Source organism: Pseudopodoces humilis, chromosome 12 (genome assembly GCF_049639895.1).
Source record: "Pseudopodoces humilis isolate 2021_Gansu_Grassland_sample_001 chromosome 12, ASM4963989v1, whole genome shotgun sequence".
Lineage (NCBI taxonomy): Eukaryota > Metazoa > Chordata > Aves > Passeriformes > Paridae > Pseudopodoces > Pseudopodoces humilis.
Genome location: NC_142211.1, coordinates 10,888,255 through 10,899,641, shown reverse-complemented (window position 1 = coordinate 10,899,641; position 11,387 = coordinate 10,888,255).

Below are 11,387 nucleotides of genomic sequence, written 5' to 3'. Positions count from 1 at the left end.
AATGAGTGTTTTTAGTAACATTTGCAGTTATTGTGGGTTATTTTCAAAGCTAGATAACATAAAATTGTGATGTATTTGTTACATTTTTATAATTTTTATAGTGAATCCATGTTACCGTTGACTTGAATGTTTTTAAGTTAAGTTGTATAATTTAGATAGCCTTTTAAAAGTTAAGTTTTGTTATTTCTTTTTGTTATAAATAATTTTTGTTAAGTTTAAATTTTGTTTAATTTGAATTGTTTTATGTTTTATTGGAAACACTTGTCTAAATTGCAAATTATAGTTATTTTTTTAGAGATATGAAGACAGCTACAACTGAAACAACTGTGATGGGACACTGATGAATACCTGCTTGTGGACAGAAATGAATGCAGTCTGTGACACCCTAGACTTCATTGAGAGTTCTATTCAGTCGTTGCAATTTTTGCAGTTTTGTTTGCTAAAACTTTCTTATTTTTCAGTGTTTCCAGAATTTAAAAAAAAAAAAAAAATGTAGCATTGCTGAAGATCAGCTGCCATTGAAGACGCTTCAAATTAAACCAACTGCTGAATGATTTAATTAGTCTGGTACCTAAAGTTTTTAATCATTTGCTTTGTACAAATGCATTTTAACAGTTTGCTGTGCTGTAAGCATCTCATAGCTGTTGTTATTGAAAACCTTGTTTTAAAAATAAGTTAAGAGGCATCTTTCCAGTTTAAAGTCTAAGACCCTGGCCAAGTCTTAACTTTACCTGGACAGAATGTTTATCAATAGATCCAGATGTTCTTGTACCAAATTAGTATTTGAGTCGCTTTTTAACTCAACAATTTGACCCTATTAATATGACAGCTGGATCAATTTTGAAGTGAGCTTGGAGAATCATTTCCAGACTGATTGTCCAATCCTTCACTGATAATTTTTGGTTTTGTTTGTTTATTAACTATGAGATGTTGGTGCAGTGCTTTAATAATTAACAGTACTTTTATATTAATTGATTTTCAACTGTTATAGGTTCTTATTAATTGTATATAAAGTTTTGTGTTAATGTTGAACAGAAATACATCTCATTTTTATTTTTTAGAAAACGGGGGAAATTGATACCCTAAAAGCAATTTGATTAGTGTAATTCATTAACTTCAAGGAGAGAAGTGCCTGTGTTTTGTTGGCAGGTTCAGAAAGGTCACCTGTCCATCTGACCAGACTGTCTGCCTCTGAACACATGAGATGCAGTGAACGGAGAGGTCATCACACAGCTTTGGTACTCCAGACATGGATCAGAAGTGGAGCTGTCAGGACACACTTGTGTCTGAACACTATACAGACAGTTGCCAACAGAAATTTTATGTTGTTATTATGATGTGGTGTCTCTACTAATTTTTCAGTTATCCTTTGTTTTAAGATTTAGAAAGGTTTGAAGAACAACTTGAACATCAAAGCCCTCAGTCACCGATCAGCTGCCAGCTGACATCACGGGAGCAGCGAACATTCCAAGACTGAATTGTGTTGGAGAAATTCTATAGAAGATTTGGGAGGTGTAGAGACTCCATCTAACTATATAAAGCAAATTGCTTTCACGCTTAGATTACATATATACCAGAACACATATGTTAAAAGTAGTTAGATAATAGTTTAAGGTAAAGTGTTTAGCCTGTGTAGAAATTATTATGTTAGTATAAAATATAAGTATTTTCCTTTAAAAGGTAGTGTATCTTTGAAAGTTTATTTAACGTTAAAGTTTTAGCTGTGAGTTTGTAAGTATAGTGTTATTTACATGGTAAACTGCTTATAGTAATTGTGCTGTTTATAGTTATAACACCTGAAGTAGTGAGCCCCAACCTTGTGGTACAAGCTGAGAACCATGATCTAATAGTCTAGCCCTTGTATTTATACCCAAGCTTTAACTCCTCTGTTGACTTTTGTGTATTAGCTGTTATCATCCCCAGTATCCTATACCACCTGGATGAAGAGTTGAGCCTGCAAGTGGAGAGACTCACCCGATTTCAGAAAAGAGAACTGGTGACAGGTGTAACCATAGCGATGCTGCTTAACCTGAGAGCAACTGGTGCTGCCACAGGTGTCTTTGCCGTCGTGACCCAACAACAGAGACTGTTTTAGCTACAGATGACTGTAGATGAAGATCTACAGAGAATTGAGAAATCCATATCCTTTCTAGAAAAATCAGTCTCCTCACTCTCTGAAGTTGTTTTGCAAAACAAGTGAGGTCTCGACCTTCTATTCATGCAGCAAGGAGGCCTCTGCATTGCCCTGACGAAGAATGCTGCTTCTACGCTGACCACACCGGAGTAGTGAGAGACACCATGGCAGAGCTATGAGACAGGCTGTCTCAACGAAAGGCAGAGAGAGAAGCTCAGCAAAACTGGTTCCAGTCCTGGTTCGATCAATCTCCATGGCTAACCACCCTAGTGTCTACCCTGATTAGACCAGTTGTGATGATTTTACTTATGCTAATCTTTGGACCATGTGTTTTAAATAAGCTTGTGTCCTTTGTTAAGAGCCGACTAGAAAAAGTTACACAATTTTATATTATCCATTTTCAAGACTAATACACCTTGTATTTTAGCAAATTAGTTATTCATAAAGAGAGGGGAATATGTTGTAGTTAGGGCCTGGCGCTGCGGAAGAATTCGGGATGGAATGGAAAGCTAGTAACCCACCCCTCTTTTTAGGATAGTAAGTTCTTTGGAATTAGCCAATAGCACCCAGGTGTGACGTATGTAGATGGGAGTAACACAGTGAACCCAAGCTATAAAATGTTAAGTTTCCCTGCAATAAATCTCCATTTTCGCCATCTATCACATTGATGCAGTGGGATATGGACCGAGCAGCTGGGAATAGCTGCCGTGCTGGCTCCAGCCAGGGTACCAGCCTTGCTTGAACCCCAACACCCGAGGGTGCGGCAATCAGGATGTCATCCATGTACTGGATGATGGTAGCAGTCGAGTTGCTGTGACGGATAGGTGCTAGCACTCTATCGACTGTGATTTGACAGATTGTAGGTGAGTTGACCATCCCCTGAGGCAGCACTTTCCACTGGAAGCGTAGGTTGGGGGGCTGGCTGTTTGGAAATACCACTGAAAAAGCAAACCGCTCCCTGTCTTCTTCATGTAAGGATATAGAAAAGAAACAGTCTTTGATATCAAGAGCAGCACAGGGTTGGCCCTCTGGCACCATAGAGTTCATAGGTAACAGTGTCTGAACAGGTCCCATGGGTTGAATTTTCTTATTTACTTCATGTAAATCCTGGAGGAGGTGAAACCCTTCTCTGGATAATTTAGGGATTACGAAAACAGGAGTATTCCATGGGCTAGAAGATGGCTATATGTGACCTTTTTGTAATTCACGGTTAACTAACTCAAGAAGGGCATCTAATCGAGGCTTGGACAGGGGCCACTGCTTGACCCACACCGGGTCAGATGATTTCCAAGAAAGCCTGATTGGTGGCAGCAGGTACTCGGCAGTGGCCCTTAGGGTAAATTTGTCACCCTGGCTTTCAGCAAGGCTAGGGCGTCTCTCCCTAACAGGGCTGGGATTCCTGTCATGACATACGGGAAGAGGGCAGTAGTTTTTTCTGGCCCTTTTTCTGTGTGGAGTGTAATGGCTATTAGCTGTGCACTTCTCCGAGCCCGTGACAGCCCTCCAACCCCGCCCACCATGCGGGCATCCTCTAGTTTCCAGAGCGGAGGCCAATTTGTCTCTGGAATGACTGTGACATCTGCCCCTGTATCAATTAGAAAAGGAACACTGATAGACCCAGAGGGGATACTCTGATCACCTGAGGTGTCATAAAGGGTGCAGATCCCCCATACCACCGGCTGGTTGTCACACCTTACTGCCAGGACCACCTTGGGGTCATGTCCCCCGAGTGTGATCCCTGCTGCCCCTGAGGCAGGTAAGGCAAGGTTGGCTGAGTAACTGGCTGAGTCATGAAAGTGGTCGCCTCCCGGGGGGGTAATGGATTTGGGAGTGCCTCGCTTCTTGCAGGATTGGCATAGCTGGGCCGCCTCACATCCCAGGTGGGAGAGGACTGTGTGCGGCCCTGCTGTCCTCTCCCCCTCCCGTTTCCCTGAGCCTTGGATCTGCATTCTCTGGCAAGGTGCCCTTTTTTCCCACAAGCCCAGCATGGCCCTTTAAATCGGTTTTGCTGTGAGGTGGGCACTGCTAGGGCCCCCCCCCTTTGGGGCAATTTGCAACAACTTGACCTGCTTGGCTGCATTCAAAGCACGCCATCGCGTTAGCAATTGCTGTGCAGACTGCAGCTTGGATTGGGGCTAGCTGTTCCTCCCTCGCAACATGATTAATCATGTCTGTGATATTTGACCCTGCTGGTAATGATCGGAGGATTTCCTTGGTTGTCGAATTGCATTGTTGACGTAAGCAGTCTGCTATGACTGGGCCTTTTGCCTCTGAGGGCAGGGCAGAGGAGTCAACAGATGCCTGAAGGCGGTCTACAAATTGTGCAAAGCTCTCACTTTCGTTTTGCTTCATGGTAGCCCATGGTGATGGCTTAGCAATAACTCTAGAGGCTGTGCGAATAGCTTCTCTGGCCGCAAAAGTGGTTGTCATAACTTCATGGGCCTGCATACCCTGGGCCTGCGCCTGAGGTGTAATCATGGTTGGGTCTGTGCCCATTAACCGCTGCAGGCTGGAGCCGTGTAGCGGATGATCTGCCCCAGTTACCTGGGCTAGTTGTCTGGCACAGTTGTCTTCCCAATCTTGTTTAAAAACAATCATCCCTGCCCCATCAAAAATCAATCTGCAAGTGTGTTTTATATCAAAAGGGAGCAGATCGTCACCTCCAAAAAGACCATCAATAAGGGAAGTGACCATGGCAGAATTAAGCCCTTTTTCTCAAATTGCTTTAACAATCATTTTAACTTCTTTAGGATTTATTGGTGAGTAAACTCTCTGTCCCCCCTCAGACACCCGAACTGGGAATGCTAGCGCAGCTGGGGGGACCCAGCTAGCACATGCTGCTTTTATTTCTCCCTAGTCTGTGAGAGGGGTATCCTCTCTCAGTTATTTTTTAATGTGGAGGGGGATATTCTTGTTTATCTTTATTGTTTCCTCTTCTAAGGACTCAGTCTCCGACCATTCGCCTTCACTAGTATCTCGGTCGGAGTCAGAGCTCGACTGGCTGACTACTTCCTGTTTCCCATGCCTTTTTGTTGGGCTCCGGCCCCTCCTACAACCCCTGTGGGCAGGCTGTTCCCTCCCTCCTGGTTCTCCCTGCCGTTCATTCCACCCTTCACTCCACCTTTCACTCCACCTTTCACTCCGCCCTTCACTCCACCCTCTGTTCCTTTTCCCCTCTCGGCTCCCCCTCTCTCCCCCCTCTCTCACATTCCTTTCCCTCTCCCTCTGTACACCTCCCCTGCATCTTATCTCTTTCACTTCAGTTTCTCTTTCTTCCTCACATTCCTTATCTTTTCCATCCCCCCGACTATGTTCATCCCTCAATGCCAATGCTTGTTCTTTGTTCTCACTAAGGATATTCCTTTCCCGCTCTATGTCTTTTTGCTCAGCGCCATTTTGGGGCACCTGGGGTGGTGGTTCCCCCTGGGCTTTTCGTGCAGCACCCCTGGCTTCTTCTGTTAACTTTCTCCAAAAAACTTCTGCTCTCTGTTGTCCCTTTGAGAGCAGATCAGGATTCGGGGATTGAGGGCACGTATCGCCCTCTTGTGTCCCCTTCGGCTCAGCCAAGCCGCTCTCGTCTGGGGGCTGTAATGTCTGAGTAGCCGCTCCAACCCCCAGTTTCGGGGTGGCCAACAGACAGTTTCTTGCCTACCTCCAGGTCTCTTGCTCTTGTCTAGCTTTTTGTAAAGATTTGATGACCTTCCCCCATGACTTAAGATGTTTCCCACTGCCCGAATCCATGGTTTCATTAGCAAGGGCTCTGGTACATTTCTCCCACACCTCAGGGTGGAGAATCTCCACTGGTTGGTCTATGACCCCAATATGCAAAAGCCTTGCAATAGCAAGTGTAAAGTCTTTAGATTTACAATCTATTCCCCATTGTTTATGTAATTCAGATACAACCTTTATCAGCGCTTCCATCTTCCTTCTGGTCTCAGGGACGTCTCCCTCGCCAGGACTGGTCCAGCCGTCCTGGCCACTGCTCCCGTTTTCCAGGCGATCCTCGCTTTCTGGGTTTGAATCCCGCTTTTCAAATTTGGCTTCCCGGGTTTTCGGCACCAAATGTTGCCTAGCAAGGCAGACACCCTGGTTCAGGAACAGCACGGTGGCCAATGCTCAGGCCACTCGGTCCAAACCCTCACACAAGCATCAATGTGATGGATGGCAGAATGGCGTTTATTGCTGGAGAATTTGACATTTTATAACTTGGGTCCACAGTGTTACTCCCATCTGCTTTCATCACAGCTATGTGCTATTGGCTAATTACAGGGTTCATTACCATACACTATAGAGGAAGGGGGTTACTATCTTTCCGTTATATCCCGATATCTTCCGTGCACCGGGCCCTAGCTTCTACAAGGAGTAAGTGAGGGGTCGAGACCCTCCCTCCGCCATGGCCGCACGAAAAATGGATGTGGAGTTTGCGGCAGCTAAAAAACTGCTTTTAGCATTATCGTTAAACAAGGCAAAGCAGTCAGGGAAAAGGACCTGGAAAAGCTCGTTCTATGGGCTAGAGATAATAGGCGCAGGCACCCAGAAGAATGGAAAGACATAGGAGATTTGTTGTGGAAGAACACGATTACAGGGTAAGGCAAGGACACTCTGTCTCTCGGTTGAACTTGGCCGGTTGTAATTAATACCTTAAAAAACAGAAAAGCGAGATATGCTGAGGCTGTGAGCCCCGTAATTCTACCTGCATCACAGCAGCTGTCTTTACCTCCCACTCCTGGGTGAGCATTCTTATCTATGCTGCCCTTGGAGAGAGGGAGGGAGAGTCAGAGAGAAGAAAATAATGAGAGAGAAATTCCACAGCAAACGCTGAAACAACAAACAGAATCTGTTCAGCAATGGCAGGATGTGATACGTCCTCAACTATTTGTTGCTATATTTTATATATTAGTAAAGGCCTGTATGCACAAACCAGCCTTTGAAATAAGTCGTGATATTAAAGGCTAAAGTCCTTGAAACCTTCCTGCAGAAGAGAGAGTAAAGCAAAACAATATCCTTGTGTGTAGGAGAAAAAATGTAAACCTGTGTGTGTCAGCCAATAGTAGCTTACTCTGCCTGCAGACCTTGTAGAACCCTATAAAAGGTGTGCTAAAGATAGAAATAAACGGCATTCACAATTACTTCTGTGAAGACTGGTGAACAGCTCGGGGGTCTTTCAACATCTGGCGCTCCGACCAAGGACACCCCTGCAGGCAGGGGGGCTTTGGAGTCAGCGGAGTGGATCTGGGCATTAGACGTCACGGGCTTGGATCGGCACCGGATAGGCAGCCTGAGCGCGGTGAGACGCGGAGCGGTAGGACGTGGAAAGTCAGGCTGCTGGGGGGGGCCCAGGCAGGCAAGGGCGTAGTAGAAGGGTCGCAACCTTCCCCCTTGCGGGTTGCCGTCAGCATGGATGTGGAATTTGCGGTGGCAGATAAACTGCTTCTCTGCATCCTCGTTAAACGAGGCGAAGCAGCCCAGGAAAAGGACCTGGATATGCTCATTATATGGGCTAATTGTCATGGGCATTTGCAGTGCCCACACTGCTTTTTGCGGTGCAAGAACGGACTGATATATCGGTTCTGATATGGGAAACGGCAATCACGGAAAAGAGTAAGGACACTGTGTCTCTCGGTTGAACTTGACAGACTGTAATTAATACCTTAAAATCAGAAAAGCAAGATATACTGAGGCTGTGAGCTCCGTAATTCTACCTGCGTCACAGTGGCAGATGCCTTCACCTCCCACTGCTGGGCGAGCACTCCTATCTATGCTGCCCATGGAGAGAGGGAGGGAGAGTCAAAGAGAAGAAAATAATGAGAAAAAAAAAAAAAAAAAGTTCCACAGCGAACGCTGAAACAACGAACAGAATCTGTTCAGTTATGGCAGGATGTGATACATCCACAAATATTTGCTTCATTTTTGGAGTCACTTTTAGCATTACAATCTTATTTAAGTTCCATCTTTACCACCCTGGAAGAAAAGAAGCCAAATTTAGATTGGTTTCCACCCGAACCAGGGGGACATGGGGGAGCAAGGTGGGTGCAGAGAACAAAGGCACCCTCGGGGTAGAAGCAGCGCAAGAAAAGTTCCAAGGTCACGCTGATAAGCTGCAATGATCGCCGCTGTTAGCACCTGGCCGTGAGAGACTTTCCGTGTAACATCGCCTGCTTTTGTAAAATCGTGCCCCTTTTCCTCTATTGGCGAACAACAAGAGAGATTGAGAGAAAAAACTGCATTTGTTAGAGTTAACTTTGTGAGGGTTTTCTTTTCTTTCTCTCTGTTTTTCCTCTCTGCGAGAGTATATGGAGAATGTGAAGAAAGATAAGAGCAGCAGAGAGCAGCAGCGGGGGGGGGCAGTCAAACCCCCCCTGCTCCCTCTGTAAGAAGAAGCGTCGGGATTGTACTTAGTTTGTTAAAAAGTCGTGATTCATTGGGTTTTCAAAATGTTTTTATATACCATTTTAGAGTTAATTTTGTGTTTTAAGTAATTATGAGTTTATGCAATTGCAGTTTTTAGAGTTTTACTGGAGAAATTATTGTGGTTCTTTGAAGGTTAAAAAAAAAAAAAAAGAAGAAAAAAAAGGTGTTTAACAGAAGTTGCCTTGCAATAATTGGTTTTAGAACTTAAGGTTAAAACATGGTGTGATTTACAGCTTCTAGGAAAACTTTCCAATTAATGTTATCTACAGAAGAGATTTGTGGTTTAAAAAATAATTAGTTAAGAGAACTTTACTGTACAAGACAAAGTTAAGTTAAAGTATATATTGTCTATTTGCTTGTTTTTTCCAGAATTTTAATAAGGTAATTTTAATGTGAGTTCTTTTGTTATATAAAACACATATAACTGCATATATACCAATTTGGATTTTGGATTTTAGTTTAAAAATTGGACTTAATGTTTCTGAAAAAATGTAAATGTAGTACTTTTGAAAAGTGCTACAAAAGCTAAATGGCAACCTGCCAAATCCTGTGTTGTTGTGGTTTTTCTCTAGAAAAACTGCACTTTAAAATCCTAACCAATTTAAGCATATACTAGGTAAATTTCTGTTATGAATGAGTATTTTTAGTAACATTTGCAGTTATTGTGGGTTATTCTTAAAGTTAGATGACATAGAATTGTGATGTATTTGTTTCATTTTTATAATCTTTATAGTGAATCCATGTTATTGTTATATTGTGTTTGAAAGGTATATATCAAACTTTTAGCTGCCTTTTTGTAGCAATAGAATAAGATTAAGTTATGTTTTTATTTAGTATAGATTAAGTGTTAATAGAATTAAGGATAGTCAAGTTTGATAATGTTTAGGCTTGAATGTTTTTAAGTTAAGTTTTCTAACTTAGATATTCTTTTAAGGTTAAGTTTGTTATTTCCTTTTGTTATAAATAATTATTGTCAGGTTTAAATATTATTTAATTTAAATTGTTTTATGTTTTATTGGAGACACTTGTTTAAATTGCAAAGTATAGTTATTTTCCTTGAGAGATGAAGACAGCCACAACTGAAACAGCAGTGATGGAACACTGGTGAACACCTGTTTGTGGATAGAAGTGAATGCAGTCTGTGACATCCTTGACTTCACTGCGAGTTCTATTGGTTGTTGCAATATCTGCAGTTTTTGTTTGTTATAGCTTTCTTATTTTTCAGTGTTTCCAGAATTTTAAGAAGATGCATCATTGTTGAAGATCAGCTGCCATGGGAGAGGCTTCAGATTAAACCAACTGCTGCATGGTTTAATTGGTCTGGTACCTAAGGCTTCTGATAATTTGATTTGTACAAATGCATTTTAACAGTTTGCTGTGCTGTAAGCATCTCATAGCTGCTACTATTGAGAACCTTGTTTTAGAAATTAGTTAAGAGGCATCTTTCCAGTTTAAAGCCTAGGCCCTGGCCAAGCCTTGACTTTACCTGGACAGAATGTTTGCCAGCAGATCCAGATGTTTTCTGTACCAAATCAGTATTTGAGTCACTTTTTGACTCAGCAATTTGACCCTATTAATATGACAGCTGGATCAATTTTGAAGTGGGCTTGGATAATCATTTCCGGAGATGATTACCCAATCCTTCCCTGATTTTTTGGTTTCTGTTTGTTTGCTAACTATGGGATGCTGGTGCAGTGTTTTAGTAATTAATAGTAGTTTTATATTATATATGTTATTAATAATGTTTATGACTTAATTTATTTTTAACTGGTATAAGTTCTCATTAATTGTGTATATGGTTTTGTGTTGATGTTGATGTTTATAACAGAAGTACATCTCATTTTATTTTTTTTTAAGAAAACGGGGGAAATGGATGCCCTAAAAGGATTTGATTAGTGTAATTCATTAACTTCAAGGGGAGAAGTGTCTGTGTTCTGTTGGCAGGTTCAAAAAGGTCACCTGTCCATCTGACCAGACTGTGTGCCTCTGAACACACGAGATCCAGTGAACAGAGATGTCATCACATAGCCGTGGTACTTCAGACATGGATCAGAAGTGGAGCTGGTCAGGACACAGTTGTGTCTGAACACTATACAGACAGTTGCCAACAGAAATTTTATGTTGTTATTATGATGTTGTATGTTTACCAATTTTTCAGGTATCCTTTGTTTTAAGATTTAGAAGGATCTGAAGAACAACTTGAACATCAAAGCCCTCAGTCACCGATCAACTGCCAGCTGACATCACGGGAGCAGTGAACGTTCCAGGACTGAATTGTGTTAGAGAAATTCTGTAGGAGATCTAAGAAGTGTAGAGACTCCATTTAACTGTATATAAGGCAAATTGTAGTTGTGTTTACCCTTTCAGAAAATTGCTTTCACGCTTAGACTACATATATACCAGAGCACATGTGTTAAAAATAGTTAGATAATAGTCTAAGACAGAGTTTAGCCTGTGTAGTAATTGTTATGTTAGTATAAAGTATAAGTATTCCCCCTTCAAGAGGTAGTGTAAGCATCTTTGAAAGTTCATTTAACATTGAAGTTTAGCTGTGAGTTTGCAAATATGATGTCATTTACATGGAACAAACTGCTTATGGTAATTGTGATGTGTATAGTCCCAACCAACTGTCTGCTAACTAACATCCAAAAGTGACAGAACATATGGGTCACTCTGGCACATTGAACTGACCAAAGGTCAATGTGTTTGAGCCTAGCCACACCTGGAGATCCTTTTTGCACCTGTCTCATGGGAGTCCCTGAATGGGATCCTCCAGCATTTAAAGGTTTAATTAGTAATGAGACTCAACTGAATCAATTGGCAATGTTGCAAGAGTGCATTC